The sequence below is a fragment of the Aquila chrysaetos genome, chromosome 22, assembly GCF_900496995.4.
Source record: "Aquila chrysaetos chrysaetos chromosome 22, bAquChr1.4, whole genome shotgun sequence".
Taxonomy (NCBI): Eukaryota; Metazoa; Chordata; class Aves; order Accipitriformes; family Accipitridae; genus Aquila; species Aquila chrysaetos.
Genome location: NC_044025.1, coordinates 1,992,960 through 2,016,598, shown reverse-complemented (window position 1 = coordinate 2,016,598; position 23,639 = coordinate 1,992,960). Strand labels below are relative to the sequence as shown.

The window sequence follows — 23,639 nt, the reverse complement described above, 5'->3', positions numbered from 1 at the left end:
CCAGGAACTGACAGAATTAATAAAAGAGAGGCTGGGACTTATGAAAATAAGATGATATTAACAAGATAATTATCTCTCATCGAATTAGTCCAGAGGGAGCCGAGCCAAGCTCCACTCAGTAGCCTGGAAGGAAAGGAACTGGCAGGGGAAGCTATTTGTATAACAACAATAGAAACACTCTGCCCTTCTCTAGGAAAGGGCTTGGAGCAGCAGACACCACTGCGATAAGCACTTTATAAATGCAGATAGAGGGAACCTTTTGTCTGAGCATTTTCCACTGAAGAACCGCAGCCTGCTGCGGGAGGCTGGGACCTGGGGAAGGACCTCGGCTCCTGAAGGCAGTTGCAGCACGAGGGCTTCACCCGTCAGCAGTGCAGCCTATCCACCTGCACCCATTTTTCCCCACGCTATAGTCTCTCTCTTTTCCTTCCTTGTATTTTATTTCCTCTGCTCTTCTGAGGCCCACAGAATTTGTTTCCATCCTGTGCCTAGCTGGATTTAACCTGGATTCAGCCTCGCTGGAGATCTGGCATTGATGTAATCTCTCTTTTTTTATCTTCCCCTTTTAATAAAACAAAATGACTCAGTATAAAAACCTGTGCTAACATACCCTATCTGATCATGGTGGAGCTGAGCATGCTGTGGGTGATTCTGGGGAAAGCTCTCCTGGTATATATGGCAGCGAGAGCGTGTTCTGCTGCACTGGCTCTCCATGTGCCTCTGCTCTGAGCCCCTCTGCCTCCCTGGTGGCAACACCAGTCTCGGCCTGGAAGGCAAGGGAGAGATCTCAGGAGACAGTACAGAAGGTTTTCTATTCCTGCAGCCAAGTATTTCCCAGTATTGGACCCTAAACCTAGTCCTCTCCTGGGGAAAACCCTGCACAGAGCATCCTCCTCTCACCATCACACAAACTCTGTAAGAGTTCATAAAGCATATGTTTCCCTGTGCTTTCTCAGACTTTCCAAACAAAAGCATGTGTTTGTAATTATGCTGCTGTGCTATATTTTAGGCATTTTAAGTAACTTAATTTTCATTCTTTGTCACTGTTTATGTGGTAGCAGTTTCCCTCTAAATGTAAAGCACCTCAAGGCTTTCGGTGTACTCCGTTTCATAACCTACCTCAAAGCAACTGACTTTTTCTGCTCCCCTAGATGGCAACTTAAGACAAGTATTTATCCATCTGAGAGCAGCATGTCTCAGGGAACACTAGCTGGGCAGAAAGGCGTGGGAGTCAGAGCAGATGACGGACTGAATTTTGATTAATGCAATATGATGCTGTTGCAAACCAGACAAATGCCAGGTTGGGCCACACTGTGGGTGAGCCTTCTGCAAGGATTTCTCATTGCTTCCTTGGGAAGGTTAAGTCTCTGCCCATTTTGCTTCACTAGAAATGTCATGGAGCCACAAACCTAGTTAGTCTCTTTCCTGTGTCTAAACAGGGACTGGAAAATGCTTCTGAGATCCAGACCTGGGCTGTGCTCCTGCTCTGTGTCTCCAAGATGTGCCCAAGCACCCCAGCCTTGGCTTCTGCAGGTAATGGGAGGTGTTTGGACCAGGGGCTGGGGTGTCCCTCATGGGAGGCAGAGGACAGGGTCCCACGGCATGCCCCATCAGGCTTTCCAGCTGCATCTCTACTGGCAAAAACCTCCCCTTGCTCCATCCACCATTTCCTTCATCTCCTGCTCATCCTTGTCCTGCTGTTGCCTGCCCTTCCCTGAGCTGGTGAGCATCCCGCAGGGGAGTGCACGGCTGAGTTGCAGGGCTCCTCGTTTGGAGTAGATACCCCGAAAGGTCTTTGAGAATGGGGTGCAGCCAGCTTTTCTAGGTAGTCCCTGGACTTACAGAGCAACGTTGGGATCTGCATACCTGCTGAGCAGCAGGAGAGGGTGACAGACGCTGGGCAGCCACCTCTGTGGGGATGCACGTCATTGCAGTGGGGACAGTGCTATGGTGCTGCCCTGCCAGATGTTGTACAGATGCAGAAAGGCAGTCCCAGCTAAAGATCTCGCTCCCCAGGTGCCCAGCACTTGCCAGGCTGGCTTGAGAGGCCACTTCGGTGCGGGGGACTCGGTAGCTGTGCCACCAGCTGTTGTGACCACAACTGCTGGTGCCGGATGGCTGCTCCTTCTCTGCTTGCCCTGGCTGAGCACATGTCATAGCATCCTTTGCTGCAGAGTGCCGGCCCTAGGAAATAAATGTATGTTGTGGAGCGAATGAATGAGTAAATGAGTGAATGAAGACTTTTGGCTTCTTCTGGCTGTGGAGAAAGCCGCACTCTCCCCATGTGCCAGGCTGCTGAGGTCTGCCAAGTGCAAAGCCATCTGAAAAAAAAAAAAGGGAAAATGACTCAGTGAGCTAGAAAATGCCTGGACTGTTGTGTGAAATTCCTCTGCACTAGCCCTGTCACTCCTCCTCAGCCTTGCACCCAGCTCTGCCTTTGATGGGCATCTCTCGTATTAATTAAAGGTGACAGGGTGCTGGGAAAACAATAGGGTGGGTCTCTTGGAGTCGCACCCCAGCCACCTCTCTGGTCTCGGCTATCCCTTTGCTCCATCTCCTGGCGAGCTGCCAGACACTTGCCACCGAGATCACAGAAGGGGCAAGAGGCAAAATGTTTGGTGCCACTTCCAATTAGTAAATTATTTTATCTTCTGGTTCCTAGCTCCAAATCTGTTATGGCGGCTGTAAAATGCCTCCCTTGGCTGACTAGATGGATGCACAGGATATTTTTTTAATTTGAAGGAGGAAAAAACATCCTGTTTCTAACCCAAAGTGTCCTCAAATCTGTTCCCTGTGTGATCTCCAGCCCCCAGCTCTGCCAGAGCGCAGGCAGCAGAGAGCACTGGGAAACCTGCCTGCCGAGGCACGGTTTCTGTGTTAGTGTTACACTGTGGGTAATGATCCCCTGCAATAATAACTGCCTGCTGGCTCCCCACGGAGAAATCCGACTTGACGTGGGGAGCCAGCCTCCCGTGCCAGGGGAGCCCCCCCAGAGAGCTGGGCTGCAGGAGACGTGTCCTGGCTCTCTCCTCGGGGGAGTGAAAGCCTGTCACTGTGCATGGCTTGTGCACGTCCTGATGGGACAGGGGGCTTAGCCCCACAGCACTATTGGCTTGTACCTCCTCTTCAGACCCCTGGGCAGCACCTATCCCCGTCCTCAGAAGAAGGGAGCAGGGACAGACAAATTGCAAAGACTAAAGGCGTTGTTTGCAACCAGAGGCTTTGCGCGCTGATGTGGACTGAGATGGGAGATGGATGATGTGCGACTGGGCAGAGAGTGGAGTTGGACCCAGCTTTTGATCTCCAGCCTGCCTGAGGGGCTGCAGGGGGATTTGCCCCCTCCTTCCCCCCATGCCAGCTCCCCATTGACCCCTGCCTGCCTGCGTGCAGCACTGAATTTCACTCTCCTGCTATTGCAAACACTACTCTGGCACCGTGGCCCCGCAAATGCTTTGAGCTGAGCCCCATTGCCCCTCAAAATACTCATTTCCCAGCCACCAGGACCACCAGTGCTCAAGCATCATGCCCGGGTCCAGGAGTCCTAAGTGCCTGCCTTGGTGCAAAACTCAACTTGCCAGAGCCCGGAGAGCAAATGGGTGAGGAAGGGTCCCGGAGGAAAGGATTGAGACTATTGCCTGTTTTATAAAGAAAGTAAGTAAGTTGCTGAAGGTCTTGGAGCACATCCCAGGTGCATGCCAGAGACATGGCGCCTTGGAGAGGCTGCTGAGACCCTGCCACAGGCCTGGAGCCAAGAGTGTTCACAGGAGTTGTGCAGAGGAACCAGGTTCTCTGGAGCAGAGACAAGACTCCGCTCAGAACCTTAAACACATTTAAATAAGTGGCAAAGATAAAAGAATACAGATAAGAGATAAGAACTCATATATGACAGTAACACAATCTTCATAGCTGCAGTAGACGAGCAGGAAAAATAGCCATATTCAAACACTCAGAATATTATCTTGAAAAACAAGAAGTAATTAGCCTGTCAAGAGATAACTCTCAGTTTCCTTGCCTCAGTTTAGACACTCGGTTGCAAAGGAAGTTTGGGTCACCTGCAAATGGCATCTCCGCACAAAATGAGGTTTGGTGCATTACGAATGCCGTTGTGCTGTTGGGACCATTTCCTCTTTAATTACTACTGTAAGATTGCCTTAATCTGTATGAGGCAAGGTGGTATTATTAGCACAAACTATTTAACACTAAAGAAGGCAAACATACATCTATTGATAGTCTGCAGACAAACTGGCTTCCTTAAGATGGTTTAATTTTGCATTTCTGGGTCTTATCTCCACCAGTGTTTGCTGGTCATCTTCTTCCCCATTAACAGGACTAGAGCCAAGAAGTCCCTTTAAGTCTTGTTTTTTTTTCTAAGCTTCTAGCTGTGTTGATCAAAGATATTACTAACATTGTTTTCTGCTATCTAAGATACTGCACCCTAAATAAGTTAGGGTTAGAGCACTATCCTATCTACACCTCCATCTCTCATTAGGAGGCCCGCTCCTGGGAATGTGATAATAGCTGCACTGAATATGCACAAGGGTTCATCCTGTCTTTTGACTTTGACATAGGCTGGTACTGGAAAGTGCTGAGGAAGGGTTTGTCAACAGGGTAAGCCAACAGTTATGGCTTCCCTGATTATACCCTTCAGCAGTGACAAGCAAGCTTCTGTTTAAAGGCTTCCCAAGCCAGAGATTGCATCTGTTTCTTTGTTTTCAATTCCCAATGGATCTGTGTGCTGTTAATTTACGTAACCACTTTCTGGGCTCACCTGTGCAGGACCACAAAGTCCTGTAATCCCCAATGCCACACGTCAGTGGTATTCTGTGGGCTGTGGAAAAGGTTTCTGCATGCATTAGTCCTACTGCTCCATCATTTCATTTGATGTTCCTAGTTCTTCCTCAATACTTAACAGGTAAAACCCATTCCCAAATCATCTTCCACCTCATTTTTAGACAGATCTCATTTGCTCAGCTTCTTCCCCGCAAAGGCCATTTCATGTCCCTGATCGCTGCCATTTTTTTCCTCTGCACCGCTTCTGCTGCTGACAAGTGCTTTAGAGATCAGAGCGCCAAGACTGCAAGGACTGCTTGGGACGTGAGCGCTGCACAGATTTACAGTAGGGCAGAGGAACGCTTTTTTAATCACCCAGACCCAGGAATACAACCTTGGCTCAACCTCTGCTGCTGCCTAACCTGCTGAAGGAGCTTGCTCCACTGTTCTTTTGAGGCCAAATAATAAGAAGCACGACGACCTGCTGTTAGTCATTTCTTCTTCTCCATCCAACAGTGGAAGCCTGGAGAGTGGTTTGGGAGGTCCTGTACCCAACCCTGTGGCCCACCCAGTTGGGAACAACACGAAACAGTAAGATGAAAAGCATCACAGTATATAAGGAGGCAAAGCGCAATCCTGCCAGTTTGTGCAGTCATTGTGCTCCACTGTCTCCTAATGTTTGACTTTGAAATGCTAATCTTCTTTTAAAGTAGGTAATTTTCATGTAACTTCTATCTACAAGACTCAAAGAAGGTGTTTATTACAATCCTGCCTGTCCTGGGGCACAGGTAATGAATTACAGAGCTTTTCCCTGACCAAAATCCAGCCTGGCTCCTCTGCATTAAAGCTGTTCCCAGCCTCAGTGGGAACAGGGATGGCTGAGGTTCGTGCAGTCCATGACCCGGGGAGGTGTCAGGTGCAGTTCCCACATCATCATTTCTCACTGGGACCCTCCACTGCACCGTGAGTCCCCGAGTATCCCCAACATCTGTGCACATCTGGACCACTGAGTGCTGGCAGGGGGAAGAGGGCTGCCCCAGGTACCGTGGTGGCTGCCCTTGCTCCTCCTCGCCATTTGGGCTAGCGTCCTGGTGTGCTGCAGGGCTGGCACGGCACCTCTCTGCTGCACACCGCAGCTCATGGCCGAGCACTGCCCAGACGTGTCGGGGTGCCGGCAAGAGGCCCGGGAGAGGAGTAGCAGAACCAGCCAAAAGACGGGCTTTGGGAGGAGCGGGAGCCCGCCCTGACCTGCAGCCTTGGGGCTTTCACTGGGCTGTGCCTCCTGCAAGCCAACAGTCGTGCCACGAGCACCGGGAGCTGCGGTGTCACAGTTGTTTCTCTTTGCTTCATTGCAAAAGCAGTATTTGCATGCCGTATGGCTTGGGAAGCCTGGCAGGGCAGCGTTGGTGACTGCATCGCAGCCCTGCCCGTCGGCTGGGGTGAGCTGCTTGGTTTCTATGTAACAGCCACTGCTGCCATGTGGATGCTCTGCTGTGCCCTGCACCCAAAAGCAGATCCATCCACATGTGCAGCAAGCAGCATCGATCAGAGCATCACCAGAGCGGCTTGCACAAGCCCAGGTAATATTTTTAATTGGTGTCCTAAAAGCCAGCTCTCCATGAGCAGCATGCACTGGCCTCGTCTGAATATTGTTTTTCCTGGGGGTGTTGGGCATGCCAGGAATGTGTCAGAGTCAGACCTCTGAGCACAACGGGTAATGTTTGTCCGTAAGCATCTGGAGTCGATCTGTCTAGTAGCTGCTCAGCAGGGCACTTAGTCACCCGGAGAGTGCTTGAGAAGGAGCTTCAGTAGCCAGGGTGGAGCGTGGCTCCATCAGGCTTGGCTGGCTGGGGAGGCACCGGCGAGGCTTGGGACATGCAAAGAGCCAGCCGCGGGCTCCCCAGCAGCGTGGGGGATCAAAAAGAGAGGGAAAATGAGATTTGTAGAGCCGGTGTCCTACGAGCATCCTGCTTTGAAGGGCCACTCCCAAACCTACGAGAGGAGTGATGAAAGCTGGTCTGCGTGTGGGAGGCCAGCGGCAGTATCCGCAGTGGGCACCGAGGCTTGGGGAAGGCAAACACTGACGTGCTTTTCATCGGAGCTGAGATTTGCAAGCATGGTCCAGCTGCGCATGGCGAATCCCACGGCGTTTCCCACCCCATGCATTGCGGGGCTTCGAGGAGGAGCACCGGGGTGTGGGGCTGAGGCCGCCCTCCCCTCCCTGGAGCAGAGCCGATCCCAGCCCTGCATCACCGGCAGCGCGAGGAGAGCTTTCTAGATGACTTGGCATGCTGTCCTGTTAATAATAGAAAGCGGGGCTGCCTGGATTCTGTGTTCTGGTGTGAATTATGCGCACAAAATACAATTTGCTTTGCTAATGGTTTTTTGCCGTTTTGGTGCTGGAGAACTTTTCAGAAATCATTACCATGCGCTCAGCTCCTTATATTTTTCTCTCTCTTCTCAGGCAATTTGTCAGAAGGGATTTTTTGACAATTTCACTGAACCATGCTTGAGAGCAGGTTAACCCCTCAAGAGCTTAGCGCATTTTCCTCTCCTTTCCATTGGCTCGGACTGGTTTGTTACTGCTGCCTTTGTTAGGGGCAGTGGGGAGCTGGATGGATAGGTGGCTGCATGGATGGGTATCTGTTCATGGGGCTTGTACTCAAAATCCTCTTTGACATCCCCTGCCCATCCAAATTCTCAGTGCGCCAGGTAATGAGAGTCTCTCCATTCCTCAGGGACACCTCAACAACAAGATAATTGCAGCGATACTGTTAGCGATGTCTCCAAAAGCACTGAACCATGGAGCATCCCTGAGCTAGGTATATGCTGCCAGAGCTTCCCAGGTAGGGGCTGGTCTCCTGAGCACCAGTTGCACCCCAGCTCCTTGGGGAAGTTGGCCATGGGCCACGTGAAGGAGCAGAGCTCCCCAGTTCTCATCCCCCAAAAACTCTTATGAACCATGCATGTGTCTCTTCTCAAGAGATTTTTAGGAGATGTTGGAATGCCAGGGTGGAAATGGAACTTCAGACACCTGAAATGGAAAAGGCTTTGGGGCTATCCCAATCACTCTGTTTTTCCTAACAGCCTTTTATCCCTTTGGGCCCTACAGTTGCTGGATGACTCCCATTGCTGGGAAGCAGACTTGCAAACCTCTCTCAGCCTCTGTCCTACAGCCTCAGACACATTCAGGGGTGTCGCTACTCCATGCAGGAGCAGGCTGTTCCCCTCGGGAACATACAGGCCACTGCATGATGCTGAAGTGTCTGATGGGGATGGAGGTGGTCAGTGAGGGAAAGGGCTGCTGCAAGCCTTCTGGAGCCTAGCCAGTCCGTCTGTGAGCTGTTGTATCTGCTCTTTGGAGAGCCCGGGGCAGAGCAGCTGGGAATGCCGGTACCCTGCATGCCACAAGTGATTCTTCATCATGGAGGGAAGCAAGGATTTCACCTGTATTACTTTGCCTGATAATTAAGTGGCTGTCTCAGCAAACTCTTCTGTCACGCATTGCACGCTGCTGAGGATGTTCTTCCAGAGCTGCGGCTGGTGCTGGGGCTCCCGCCGCCATGCCACTGTTGTTTTAGAAGAGCTTGGTTTGTGCCACAACCTCCTCTTGCTTACTGAGAGCGTGTTGCAGGGAAATGTGTTAGAAATCTTCCTCGGGCCCTGTCCTACATCTGCAGGAGCTGTGTTCAAACATGAATTCCCTTTGAGCACACACGGACACTAAAGCCTATATACCCTGCCAAATTTATGTGCATCCACACTACCATTGTCAAATTTTGCAAGCTAAGCAGCAGGGCTCGGACAAGTTTTGAGTGACAAGAGAACATCCCCAGGAGAACACAGATCCTGGAGTGGGTAATGGTCTGCAGTGACGACACATTCAGCCTCACAGTTGCTACATCTTTGATTGTGCTATTTTTAGGTGAGGGTACACCTTACCTGAGCAGGGCTATTAGCCACTGTGTGTGGCCAGAGCTTGGGTTGGCAGATTCTCTTCTGCTGCCTGAAATTCCCCTGTCGTGCTAGCTGGCTGTAGCATCCCTTTTGCTCCCTAAGGCTGTTGCAGAGCCTCTGCAGAAAGAGCTGCTATGCCCTGCCCCACTGCTCCTGTGCCAGTCTACCAAGGGCTCCTCCAAGATGAAAGCAATCTTTTGTTATTACTCATTACTCGGATTCTTTCTGTCACCTAGTAAGCTTATTTTCAAATAAGAAACAAATGAGGTTAGTTTGGATATTGATTGCTGAAGTCTTCCCGTTGAGCGATGTTTATCATCTCCAGTGGGTGCTGCCAGGCACAAGGTCTATTAATTGTTTCAGTGATTCCTGCGCTGTTGGGAGCTGGACTAAGATGTGCTGGTGTGTGTCTTCAACCACTGGGTCTGCTGCAAGTGAAGCACTGGTGTTTGTCCTTGTGGGTCCTTGAAACCCTGTGTCCTGCATGGCTCCTCATGTGTAATTGCTAATGGATCCACCTCAGCCACCACCTCCATGGTGAGTTAATTGCCTGGATTTCTGCTGAGCTGAATACACTTCACTTACCTGAAGATGCTACGTATTTATTTTACAATATCCTTTCCCTATGACCTATTATTATATCAAGTGTCCTTCTCATTTGTGTACTCCATAATCTCAGTATTGTTGGAGATTTAGCCTTTGAAAGCCCCTCTGGTACCTCAGAAGCTGTGCAAAGCCACGCGTATCTAAGGAAGTGCCTGCTGGACTGCAGTGTGATGGGGAGGTACCCGATACAACATCAGATAAGACTGCTGTCAGTATCATAGCATCTGCAGCTCCCTCAGCTACCTCTATCCTGCACTACCATCTCACCCGTTTCCTATTACAAATTAATCGGTTAACCTCTCTGTGATCACAGCTACATTTATGAAAACCAGTCCACAACACACAAATTTCAGTTTGTAACCCTATCAGAGCAGTTTTTCTGATACTGCTAAGGACATGAAGCTGGGCAGTTAAATGAGCTGGGAAGCCTATCACTTCGTGAAAGCATCTAAATATCTGTAATGTCACTTTGCTAAAGCATCACTTTCTGAAGTGAACTAAAAGTCTGTGATGTCAGCTGTTGGAGGACACATTCTGTGTTTCTTCTTTTATGAACTCATTTCTTAGAGATGGTTGATGTTTACTTTTCATTATTTGCTGTGGCCCGTTGAACCTACCACCCTCATGTGGGATCCCTCCGATGAAATGTCAAGAGTCTTGTGCAGTTCATGAGCCCCCAGTGGGCTGAGCTGTCCCAAATGGCCTTTGGAAGGTCATGGACTTGCCTCCTTCAATGGACAATTTGCACACCAGCAAGGTGAGAATCAATTAGGGCACCCAGCTTGTTGAAAGATTTACCCCAATCAATCAATCAATCAATCAATCAATTCAAGGGTTTCAAACACACAGTTAAAGGCCAACTGTCTCTTCAAATTCTAAGTGAAATAAGCTGGATTGAATCCTTGGAAAAATCACTTGGGCTAAAGAATCTTATGAAACTGGTCAGCACTAGATTTCCCGTGCAGCTCATAATGTCAAAAATATTGTTTGGGTTTTTTTTTGAACTTGGAAAGGCAAATAATTTTAAATGTGCTAAACCTTTAAATTAAACTAAAGAAATCCAAAGAAATACCTCTGCTGTTTCTGGAGCCAGAGCATTACAGTTGTCTGTAGCCCATAACTAAACCCTCAAAAAAGAAGTGGGGGAGATATTGCTGTCAAAGCCATCGATACTTATTGCAGGTATCCCTTTGCCACTTCTGCCCTGGAGGACACAAAGCACCACAACATGCTCCAGGCTGGCTTCAAACTAAAAGCAGTCTTCTGACCCATTTTCACATGCTTTTGGGTCAGTCCATCTCTCGATTATTCCACCACAACACAAGTGTCGTGGGTGGGAGAAGGACATGAAGATTCTGCTTTTTTCCTGCAAAACGCAGATCTCATTTTTCACACTGCAAAGACGTACTTGCGGTTGCATCCTCAGTCTGCAGAACAGTTTCCACAGCTTACTGCAAAGCTGGGGTGATGCTTATATTCCTGGAAATTAGACTACATATATTCCTTAGCACGTACAGTTGGGACATAGGGTTAAGAGACCATCTTTGTCTGCAGCTCCTATTTTAGAAGCCCTTTAGCTGATGCTAATGGTGGCACCTCTGCCTCCACCTGCTCCTGCCTCCTCAGATTCCTCCTTGTTCCCTCCTAGCTGCCTTCTCAACCCCCTCCTTTTAAACATATGCTCATCTCCTATGTCACTTAACTTTGACCACCAAGACGGTGTGGCTGGGCACCCCTTACAGCTCCTCCTTTAAATCTGCTGCTCCTTGGTGCCTGGTTGTCCAGCCTGCTCCAGCTACCTAGCCCCAGGTCTTCATTAATTTGAGTGTCACCAGAGCAAGCACCTGAAAGAGGAACACTTTCTGTCCACCCATCCATCTCCCTCTCAGAAGTCCTTTTCCTTTCACCTGCTGGAAGTTCCCCCAGCCCCGGCTCCCCGAGGTAGCTGTGAGTGTCAGCCCACTGCCCTCTGCCAAGCAGCTGCTTCCACCCGTGCTGACCCTCTGCACACAAGCTGCTGAGTTGCAGTCAGGCGTTTGTCACATAACATCTTGATTACTGTCACTTCTGTGATCTTGAGAGTTGCTCCTAGCCATGTCCCACTCCGTTTGGTTTCTGTTGCATGCTTCACGACCTGCACGTGCAGAGATAATCACATCAGTGAGCACGGGGACAGCCCTAAGGACTCAGAGCAGAGGTTTCTCTGGCCAGGCGGCAGCCAGGAGTGGGTGATTAAGTAAGAATGGGAGAAACTGGGGTGCTCCCTCCTCCGGCCATCTCAGCCCAGCTGTCCCAGGTTTCCCATGCTGAAGGCTATTCCAGAGAAGCATGTTTGATAGCTGTGGGCAGAGCTGCTCTCTGTGGGTTTCTGAATGCATCCGATGGCAATGAGTTCCTCGATGTGATAATGCACCATAGGAGAAGGTACTTCCTTTTGTTTTTCTTAAATGAGTTGTGGGATAATTTCATTTTGTTCGTACATAATGAGAAGTCGTGAATAATCACTCAGTAATCACTTTCTCTGTGCTAGTCATGGCTTTACAAAACTCTAATCACATCCCTCTTTAGTCATCTCTGCTGAAGGCCAGAGCTCTTATTATTTAGTTTCCTTACAAGAAAACGTCTATTCTTCCAGCTGGGGATGATGCCCCCCTTGTTTCCGCGCTCCCTGATGCTCCCACAGCCGCTGCACCCTCGGCATGCACCCACCCACAGTGCTTCTCCCCTTTCACCCCAGGCCTGGCCCCACCAGCCACCCTGAAGATGTCATAGGTCCAGCTGGGCACTGGTCTGGGGTGAACCCCTCAGTTCTCCTGATGGGAGAGTCAGAGCAGAGCCCAAGGTGTTCACCCCCGACCCATGTCCGGCTCCCGGGAGGGACCTGTGCCCAGGCAGAGATACAGAGCTTGATCCCAGAAGCTGTGTCTCAGGAGGAACATGAGGACGGAGCAAGGCATGGTATGTCCCCAGGTACCATCAGCAATGACACGCCCAACAGCATTGCCTTCACAGCCACCTCTGATGGGAGAATTTGGCCCCCCCTTCACCCAGACACTGCCACAGCCAGACAAGGAGGCACAGGAGGACATCTCTCCGGTCATCCCTGGGTCTCCAAACACAGCAGAGGGAGGGTGATTTCTGGTCCAGCTCCACAGGGCACTGCCGCAGCAGATGTCAGGAAGGGGAGGAGGACCGGCAGCTCTTCCATCCAGAGAGGGCTGTGGCCCCAGCCTCAGCCGCACACACAGACACAGTGGGCAAACCTGGAGCCAGCTGCCTGCTGCTCCGGCAGGACTGGGGATCTGCATGCCCCATGGCTATGACCAGTACATTCAGACAGAGAGGACAATGGCTTGGAAACATGCCTTAAGTGGTTAATAAAAGAGCATTTGCTCCACTGAAAGGGAGCACTATATCTCCCCTTTGGGGAATTTTCTTTCCCTCTCCTATGGGGCAGATGTTTGCCCTGGTGACATTCCCCTGTGGAGGGGTGGCACAGCAGGGACGGCACTAGAGCCTGCAGGCAGTCCAGCCTGCACAAGAGAACAAGTCTGTGCGTGGAGAGTACCACAGGAACTGCAGCTTTCACACCAAGGAAAGTTTGCTGGGGAATATTCATAGTGGTTCCTGTTGTGTTGCCTGGGCCATGGGGTTTTTACAAAGCAACCTCACGGGCATGGAAGGGGGAGCAGGACTGGAGGGGATGCTGACGGGAAGGTGTTGTGTGTGCGTGGGAGAGAGAGGCGCTTGTGCGGGAGAGGCATTTCTTCGATGTGGAGATAAGTGTGGGTGTGAGGGGAAGTGCTCATGTTGCCCGTGTGGGAGGAGGAACGGCTCACGTCCCCTCTTTGCATGCAAGGGAGTCTTTCCTGGGCCACAGCAGGAGAGTCTTTGGGGAGCTGGTAAGGCCTGAGTGGGTCGGAGGCATAGGGGCACCAGTGGTGGGGCAGGAGGGGTTGGGAGTGCCGTGAGGGGAAGGTGCCTTTGGGGGTGAAGGGATGTGTGAGTGGGCATGACATAACGGTGAGGGTGATGCCCAGGACATGGGCTGGTGGGGTCAAATCTGAACGGGAGCACACAGCACCCATGCAAGCCCACAGGCACTCCTGCAAGAGGGAGGGGGTCAGCAGGCAGCTGCCCTCAGGGCTCAGCCAAAAAGGGACACTTCAGTGTTAAGGTTTGGGTATGCACAGCATTAAGGTCTGGCTCTAAAGGGGACATGAGGGCTGGGGTGAAGGGGCCCTCCCAGCACAGTTGAGGGGTGGGATGTTCAGATAGCCCCTGTGCAACCGTGCACTTGTAGCCAGAGGAGTGCCCTAGCGGAAGGGCTCAGTGCTGGTGATGGGATTTTTTGGCAATGGTCAGGGTCCCCAGACTGCAATTTTGAGGAGCCTGGGATATCCAGGAAGATGGGCTGAGCTGGGATTATTTATCTGCCTGCCCATCGCAGCAGTTGCTGGTGGCTATCAATGCAGAATCAATAGTGCACTACAAAGCCCAGAGCTGACTGTGGGGAATTTCTGGTATTTCTCCTCATGCGGGATAACAACTGTGTCTAGGACTGGGTTTTTGCTTGGGTTCTTTTTTTTTTTTTTTTAATTTTATTGATTTCCTTTGTTAGCTTGGCCAGTAACTGTTAATGGGATGATCAGTGTTGGGCTCTGTTGGGTAAGGGAAGGAAAATGATAGGGCTTGTTCGAACATTGTGTCCTCGGCATGCTCTCGTGGTGGAAAGGCAAAACCGTAAAGGTCAGACAGCCTCTGCGTCCATCTGCCTTGTCTAGAGCCTCTTCCCGCTGCCAGGCAGGCTCCTGCCGCTCCCTGGGCTCTGTCATCTGCACTGTCCTGAGCGTGCCACTGTCCCCACAATGGGCTGAGACATTGTCTTCAGCAGAGCTGGGAATGGGCCCTTCACTTCAGCAAGCATTAAATCAGAATAAGGGCTGGAGCCAGCACAGGGGGTTGAAGCCAGGACTGATGTGCAGCTGTAGCTGGTACCGGAGGGGACTGGATGCCTCCCCACCAGCCATGTCCTGGGAGCAGAGACGTCCTGTGGGGATGGGCAGCAAGGATTTGGGATGCTCTTATCTCTGAACCACCCCACAGGTAGACAGACTGCTCCACGCAATGATAAAGGCTGTTCACATCAGGTTGAGTAATAGGTGTAAATGAACCCTGCTTTCCCTGTCTCCCAGGCCAGGACAGTATTTTAACTCACCCTCTCCCTGGTACAGTGTGCTGTGCATGGTGAATGCAAACCTCTGATCAAATATTCCCTCCTTCTCCCCCCATGAAAGTCTAAAGTGCATCGTCAGTCAACAGATGACTGAAATTTCGTTTTCATCAACCGACAGGCCAACACAGACAAGACCTCAAATGTTAGTCAAAAGCAAACACCAAAGGGCAAAGTCAGAGCTGGGTGGATTTGTTTGCCGAGCCTGGAGACTGAAGTCTCCCGGGAAGATTTTGGGTGCAGGGATGGTGCAGCAGGTGAGGTGCGGCCCAGCAGGAGGGTCCCGGTGCTGTGCAAATGCCAGCAAGGGAAGGAAGCATGATGCACAGCCCATGGAAGGCAAGAGGTTGCTGGAGAAGAGGGCAAAATCTGCCATTTTTTGCCAACAGAGGATGTGAGACAGCAAGCAGCAGGGCCAAGCTCTGCTGTTCGGGTCCCAGGAGGTCCTGGGAATCCGGGATGCTGCCCCTTTAAAACGTGGGGAGAAAAAGACGCAAATGAGGAGCCGGCTGAAAATTAGTAGAGCAGAAAACTCCAAATGATGCAGAGCTAATTCCTTAAGTGTCAGACTGGCTGCCAGACCCTCCGCTTCTCAGCCCCCTGGCCCCACAGCACCCCCAGGCAAGCACGGGGAACTCCCGGGGCCATTTGCTGCCCCCCGGCCCTAGATCTAGCCCCCCCCCCCAGGACACCAGCAGCCCCCTGGGTCGGTACATGCCACATGTAAGGGCTTCTTTCCCCAGCTGCAACCCCCAGCAGCCCCGCAGCATTGCCCCTGCCCAGGTGAAAGGGCAGGGGAAGTTTTTTAATATACTTTTATTGGTCTGTAAATTTCTTTTCTTTCCCCACCAGCTTGGATCGATGTTTGCAGTTTACTGAAGTCCCAGGCACACAGATTAAATCCTCTCCCTCTATTACACTAGATGGGCTTTTATTCTCCCTCTGATCACTCGGAAATAAACACAGTGCGAGCGAGCGGAGGAGGGGGGGAGGCGGGAGGAGGGGTTGGGGATAACCAATTTCAGACCTGTTTATTCCCTACCAACCTCAGAGCTCACAGTCATTAAACAAGTCACTTAGTCTGCAAGCTGCTGTATCTCCTGTGCTCTGCTCCTCCCGCCTTCCCCTTTCCCCTGCCCTCCCGCTTCCGCCCTCCCTCCGCTTCCCTCTTCCCTTCCCCTCTTCTCTTCCCCCCTCCTTTCCCTCCCCCATTATTTTTAGAAGAACAATAATAATTAGGCAGAGCAGCCTCTAACACAATTGTTTCAGCCTGAACAGGCAATTAGGACAGGCAGAGTGAGGCTAATGAACGGTGCATTGGTTCCCCCCCCCCAGTCCTGCTGCCTGGCCCCCTCTGTCCGCTCCCCACGTCCCCGCAGACGCGTGGATCCGCTCACGAGCCGCCTCTCCTAACGCGGGCAGGAGCTGGCAGGCAGCGCGGCCCCCCAAGGCCACGGGCAGCCGAGCCGTGATGAGCTGGGGAAGGGGGGACGGGAGCCGAGCGCATGAAGCGAAGGGTGATGAATGGGAGCTGGGAGCTGCGGGCAGGGGGATGGGGATGGCGACGGGCTGCAGCCGAGCTGCCAGGCTGCGACTTTGGCAAGGGGACTTGTCTACGGAATAAGAGTGACGGGCCGTGCGCGGCCCCGGGCCCTCTCGTGTGCAGGGGAGCGAAGGCAGGAGCCGGGCATCTCCCTGGGGCTGGGTGCAGGCTGGGAGCGGGAGCTCCTGGGTCCCGCTGCGCAGAGGGGAGGGCAGGAGCAAGGACTCTGGCGTTACCCCATCGTGGGCAGGGAGGGGGTATGGGGCTGGGAAGGGGAAAGGGAAAGCCTGCATCATGTGGCACACGGAGCACAGCGTACCGGCCCCCTGATGGGGGGGACCGTAGGGCCGTTGCCCCGTAGGACCGTTGTCCCGTAGGACCGTTGGCCGTAGGACTGGCGATCCCGTGCACGGATGCCCTTGTAATGACTGTTCCCGGAGACTTGGTGTGGTACCCAGGGCCAAGCAGCTGCACTGAAATATTCATGCCAACCTCACTTTGAAGACAGCATGATTTCTTGGAAACTTGCTGTGCGTCTTAAATGGAGCTGTCTGCTCTGCATGGCTGCCTGGGCATGATGGGAGCAAGCGGAGTCCTGCAGGGCTGATGAGATGCTGGGAAGCAGGAGGAGTGTCCGCTTTTGGTGTGTGACGTTCACACCCTCGAGAAGGATGCGGAGCATGGCCCATGCAGATGATGTCCCAGAGGGACAGAGGACCAGCCCTCGGGGTGGCCACGCTGCTATGGGGACAGTGCAGTGCCATAATCCCATCGCAGGTGATGTCCCGGGAGCAGCTGGTCCCCAAGTTAGGATATGCCCAGAACTGACAAGACTATGATGCGGCCGTGGTGCTGCGATGATGGGGCAGGCAGTGCCAGGGACATAGGTGCCACAGCGACAGGGTAGGAGGTGATGGAGAGGGAGGTGGCAGGTAACGTGGAGGTGTTTGCGGCAGACTTCCCTGGCAGGTGATGCTGGAGGTGTTGATGCTGTAGCTGCAGGGTTCCAGGGCACTGTTACATGGCTGAGGAGCTGCCTTCTGCTCTGTGCTCAGGAGGTTTGGATACAAGCCCAGTGCTTAGCCCATCTACTTGTATAGGGTACCAAGAGATGTCCCCAGCACAGAGCAGATGCTTATCCCTGGTGTTCCCCCAGCTCTGTAGCCTGATCCGAGTGTGGGGCCGTGGACGTGGGTGTGCAGTGGGGAAGGGGACACTGGGGACTCTGGGTGCTCTCACGGATACCATGCTCTGCTGTGGCTCCAAACAGGCACTGGACTGCCTCAAACTCAAACATCCCTAGTTTTACTGAAATCATGGGACCTTTTGGCCCCCAGCTGCTCAGCGTACAAAGGTAGTGTAACATGCAATGGCACCCCAAGCAGGAAAACAGAAAACCTACCTTTCTGCCTAGTCAGAAAAGCCTGAAAGCTGTCTTTGTACAGCCTCGTGTTCTGCAGCCCACCATAATGTATCGCAAATCCCAATGTAATTTGCTGTCCCTCAGGCTGCTCAGTATTACTGCTTTCCAAATGTCTCTCTCCCAGTCTCCATGGTGTTAAATTATATTTCCCCAGCTGGATTACTTTGCATTTGTTCAGAATGAATTTCATTTGGCTATTTCCTTCCTATGCCTGACCCCTCTTTCCCAGTGCATTATCTTTTAGCTCTTTGTCCTCACCAGGATTTGCAGCACCTTCCCATTTCATATCCTCTGCAAATTTAATTAACATGCTCTTTACCCTCCCTCTTTCAGATCAAATGAAGATGTTAAAGGAGAGCAGACCTGGCACAGATCTAACCACTAACCACTAACAACAATACAAGTACCTTGCACTTAAATTATGCACTTTCCATCAGAAGATTTCAAGGGCCTTTGCTGAACTGGATAAGTATAATTATTAAAGCTGGGAACTCCACTACAGTGGGGAATTAAATATTTGAGGTCCGTCTGAGGACATATGTCTTGTTGACTGTTGTGTTTCCATAGACCTTTACGGTCCTGGGATAGATGTCCCTGCAGTGTTGTGCCTGTCATGCTGCTCTGGCCCCATGGACACAGAGGTCCCTGGACAGGGGGCCCCTCCAGCTGGAAACCCTGGGTTCAGAAGAATCAAAGCAGGGACCTGGCAGCTGGCTCAAAAACGTCTTCTGGTTTGATTCCAGCAAACAAATCGGTGACAGGCTGAAATTTTGCTGAATTAGGAAATACTCACAAGATGCTTCAGTCATTGTCTGTAGTCATGCAATGGGGAAACAGAGGCGCAGAGGTAATGGTTAGTCTGTTAGCCACACGGGCTGTGATTCACCTGCCTTTGAGTGACTGAAGGAGGAATGTCCAGGGCTGCTGCTGTTGGAGCAAGAGCAGCCCCTGTGAAGAGTCACTGCCCTGACCTCCCTTGAGCTGGGAGGGATTCCCCTTGGGCAGGGATGTGTTCTGAGGATGTGCGAATCCCACTTAGTTTTCCCTTAACCACAGACTGGAGGCTTCTGCCCTCCTCCTGCACACCGCATGGGGACCATGAGCTGGATCTTCCCATAGCGATAGTGGGGGGCCACCCCCACCAAACAGCCTCTCTAAAATCCTGCTTTGGCTTCATCTTAATAGCAACATGCAAGTGTGTGGTAACTTGAGCTGAGTCTAAAAGGGTTTTGTAGGACACGGTTACCAAGTTCTTTACAAGGGAATGGCCTTTTTTTTCTGTTTTCCAACATTTAACAACTAAATGTTCTCATCTTGTTAGTGTTACCTTGATGATGAATAATGTATACTGCTCCTGCTCTGTGTGATACTGTATTCTTAAATCTCTGTTGCATTATGTGCCTGCACATGCAAGCACACAAGCCTACTATAAAATTTTCTGCCGCGACCTCCTCCAGCTAAAACAAGCACAAGAGCTGCCGCTGAGAGGAACGATGCGTCAGGAGCATCCTGGTAGGTGTCTGCCCCGAAAAGGGGTTTTACTGTACTCACTGCTCAAACTTTCTCATCTCTGTATTGTACGAGGCAATACAAATTTTCCTCAGACCAAAGGAACTGAGTGTACAAGTTGCTGAAAGCAAAACCCCATGGATGCAGCTTGGGTGCAATGGAGAATGCAGCAGCACGGAGGACCCAGCATCTCTGCAGAGCCTCTTCCTAAGACTGGACAGCTTGCCCAGGGCTGGAAAAACCTGCAGATTGCTCTTGGAAGATGCTTGCATGACCTTTCCTTTACTTGGCTGGAAGTTGTGCTTTCCTGGTAATGTCCACAGTCTCCCAAGGTCTGCTGCTGCCCCAGGCTCTTGCCTTGCAGGAGAAATTCTATTATTCAGTGGCTGTGGAGTGCCTGAGCCAGGCATTAGTCCTTCTGATATTTTTCTCTCCTGATAAGTCAGCTCATATCCTTGATTTTCACAGCAATATTTCAGAGCGGCTAAGCAGGAATTCAACTGCTGTTTATAACATAAGGAAAATAAACCCCAATGCCATTTAAGGAGAATATTGATATGGCACTGAATGGGGGTGAAGGGACCGTGAAATCCCAGCTGGAAATTGGTAGCATCTTTCTAGCACTGGAGCAGTGAGCTCCCAAACTGCCTCCTCCTAAGAGGAGTGGGATTAAGAAACCAAATTTCTCTTATGATAAACCATCATTCATCCAGGAAAGAACTGAGCTGACACTGTGTGCTGGAAGCTGAATTTTGCAACCTTGGGAGGCCTCTGGCCTGGCTTTCTGGGTCAGATCTGCCCCAGGTAGTTCCTGTGGCAGTGGGCTCCATGCCCTAACACCGCTAACTAATGAGTTAACCATTGACTAGCAACTGGTATTCCCATTTCTCATTTCTAAATGAGTTTCCTTGCTCTATCCCACTAAGGAGTTGGGACCCCTTGCTATTTTCTCTGCCTCTGCTTAAGCCAAATTTTCAAATGGCAGTGGCACCCAGACTTTCACTCAGGAGTCATGGCAATGAATCAAAGAGTTCCTGATGAGAGCAAGTCGCCCCAATTTTCCACCCAATATGCACCTCGCACGCATTTCCAGTGCAATCAATTTTCTTCGTGTTTGCAATATCCATTCTCATCTGTGCGGAACACGGAGCAGGCTGGCAAGGGCCACTCTGAGATGCGTGCTGCGCTGGAGATGGAAGATAACGTGTATGCCTGCACATCAAAGTCAGGATTTTTTCCCTTTCTTGCTGTTCTTTGCACAATTTATTATCAGAGAGTTGTGCCAGTCTCCTGCGTGTTGCCTGTGTTCGTATACACGCATTCAGCCACAGCTGCGTGCAGCCATACATGCACACGCTGTCAGCGGGCTGAGAAAGTTACTGCTGCTGGATTTGATTAATTCAATCCAGGTAAGTCATCTTGGCTGTGAATTGTCCCCTTCTCAGTGCCAAATCTGCCTGGCTAGGATATCACACCTCGGGAGCAGCAGCATCTAGCTCCTCCCAGACCTGGAGGCTGGGAAACGCGTGTTGCTTGGCTGGCTGTGGGAAATGCTCACTGTGGTGCGGAGGGTCTGCCTCTGAGAGGAGGGAGGCAAACTGGAAATGAGGGGGCTTGGAGGAATGAGGTGGGGAACACAAACAGGTCTGACAGCTATGCAATGGGAGCAGCCGCTTGTCGGGCGAAAAGTGGGCAACCTCAGTTCTGTGTGAATCTCTCAAATTCTCAGTGCCGTGAATTTCATTTTGTCCTGTTAAATTATTAATCTAGCAATAAAACTAACCCCCTTATCCATGCCTCAAAGCCCCAGTCAGAGCCTCATGTGGCTTTTATCTCCCACTACATCATGAAGGAGCCAGAGCGCAGGCAGGGAACAAAAGTGATGGGATGTTCCCAGGGGAGAGAAAGAGAAGCTGGATACCCTCCTGTCCCTGAGCTGGTGGCTTCTGGTGTCCTGCACCCCAGGAAACCATGCAGCAGCTAGGGTACAGCTCGGTCCTGGGAAAGCTGGGATGTCCCAGCAGTGAGGACACAGCCACGTCTTGGCGCTGGAGGCTCCCGCATGCTGTGACTCAGCAGAGTCACCACCATATGGCAGCCGAGCTTTGGGTGCAGCTGGTACCCAGAAGGCATTGGAGGATGGGGGCTTGTGCTACAAAGTGCCTGACGGTAACATCAGCTTGGGGGATCTGGTCTTCACTCCTGCACCTCAGAATGGGGTCAAGAAACTTCACCGGCTCAGACAAGCCAATGCTTTTTTGGTGGTGTGCATTTTATGCCAGCTCGGATCCTTCACCTGGCGCTCAGCGTGTCCCTTGGAGCAGCTCTGCTGGTGCAGGTGAGGGACCCGCACGTTGTGGTTTGAGTGGGAAGAGGTGGGACAGAGGGAGAGAGGGGGGAGACACCTGTAGCCAGCAGGACCGCCAGATGACAGATCAAACCAGCAGGACTGCTCTGCATGGCGGACTGGGGGCCCCTGCTCCATAGAGGGTCCTGGGTGCTTCCACCCAGCCTGGGACTTTCCTCCATTATCCCAGGATTAAGTGGAGCAGATCTCCCTGGGAAATGCAAGGGCAGTGCTGTGCAGCTTCCCAAATGCCCTGGGAATGATAAGCCCTCCTTCTCCAGCAGCTGCAGGGCCCCATGATGCCAAGTGCTTCATCCCTGCTAGCAAGGGATGTACGCAAGCCTGCGTACAGCTGGGCTCTCTGCTGTCCCCACCCTGCTCCTGTCCTGGTGGCCCACTGCTGGGCTTTGTGAGAAGCTCTCTGTCCTGAGGCTCCTCTTTCTGGCAGGAGTGAGATCTCATTTTATGAGTTGTATGGGGAAAAAGATTACCCTGAAAGCCTAGACGGATACATGAAAGCATCTGGGTCACCCAAGCTGTTCCCAGATTCTCCTTCTTGCATCCTTGCATCCTACCCTAGTTACCACAAAGATGCAGTTGTGCTCTCCCCGCTTCTGAGCACTGCTGGTCCAGCCTGAGTGCAGAGGCAGCAGCAGCCCCACAGAACAGCAAGAAGACAGTGCTGTCTCTCCGGAGGTGGTAGACCCCTCCTCGAGCTTGGCAGAAAGAAGTGCTTTTGCCAGGACCTGCTCTGCCAATCTGTTTGAGGAAAGCAGAGCAAAATAATGTCCAGGATGGTGCAGAGCATGCTGCGTGGAGGGGACACAGCTCTGCCTCCCACGGAGAAGAATAAGCAATATCTGGATTTTCCCTGCGTGGTGCCACTGCTCTGTGGAGGAGGGCTTAGCGGGGGTACCGTGACAACGTGCATGAAGCTTGAGTGGAGAAAGCATCTTTGTGTTAAAAGAAGATGGGAATTTTTCTGGTTGTAGATGGGGAATTATGCATGGGGAGACCAGAATACGGGTTACAGCACTATTTAGCATGAGCTGCCATAAAGAAAGGAAAATACTGTAGCAGGTAATGCCCAGCAGCAGCATGGCTAGACATTAGTACACAAATGTTATTAGGGAGAATACTGCTTTCATGCAGAGTAGCCCAGGAATGCTAACGAGGGGCTGTGTGAAGTCTCCTCCTTAAGGTTGTGTAGCCTATAAGGGGTTTTTGTGTTCAAGAAAACCACAGCACAAAGTCTGGCTGGTTCTAAACCAATATGACAGATTTGTCTGAAAGACTGTGCATAAGGAGAAACCGCTGAAGCCAGGGTCAATAACCAAGAGCCCTTGGTGGGTCCAGCTGACACAGACTGCCACGACCTCGCTGAATGGACACTTTCTGTGGCAGCCTTGTGGTGGAGCCTCGTGTATGGAGGGGCAGGGGAGAGGGATGCCAGCACCAGGGAATCACCTGACCAGCCTTCCTCACTCCTCCCTTGCAGAGGCTGCAGCATGAGAGCTCTCCGTGGGATCTCAGCTTGCCATCTCAGCTTCTTTTAAATGTTGGGGTCAAGATTCCCCTGACCTTCCTCCCTAAGGATGCGATCTGCAGTGCCCATTGGCATCCTGCTTATTTCACACCCCAGCAGGGAACCGGTGCTGGGTCTTGGCAGGTATTTGCTGAGCAAGAGGCTCTGTATGTGCTGCCTTTTCTTCTCCCATTCTCCAGGTGGTCGGGTGTCCTGCTCCCTGCCTCTCCCTGCCTGCTGGCATCTCAGCAACACTGAGTTTTACACCACCTTCCACTCGCTTACCCCGACTCACCAACATGTCACTTACACCACCATTCATGTCACCTCTGATTCTGGCCCATAATGCGCAGTATGTCACCTCGGCAGAGGATTAACCACAGAGAGCTTTAGAGCCAGCCAAGCAGAAAGCAAAGCATATGTCATCTCTCCTTATGTTTACAGGAGAGAACATCACCTGGCATCACCAGAGACAAGGGCACGTGTTGAGTGATCTCCTCCTTGGGAACCGGCGCTGTTGGTACTGCAGCTCCAGCAGTCCAAGGACATCGCCCCAGCAGCCCTGCACGCAGGTCTCTGCCGGTGGAGCCCGTGCACCAGCTGCACACGCAGTCGGGAGCTCACTCCAGCCTTGTGTCAGGGCAGAACTACAACCGTTTCCACCGTCCTGGGACTCGGAAGAGGAAAATACATTTCTTCAGGGCACTGCTAGCATAAAAACACCTG

General features: G+C 51.7%; 1 long non-coding RNA gene across 1 annotated transcript; it reads left to right on the top strand.

The window, feature by feature from the left end:
- Window positions 1-1,480: 1,480 nt before the first annotated feature.
- LOC115333997 lies at window positions 1,481-18,067 on the top strand. Its single transcript, XR_003921007.1, has 2 exons — window positions 1,481-1,533; window positions 17,866-18,067. It is a non-coding gene; the product is annotated as an uncharacterized LOC115333997 (long non-coding RNA).
- The last annotated feature ends 5,572 nt before the right edge of the window (window positions 18,068-23,639 follow it).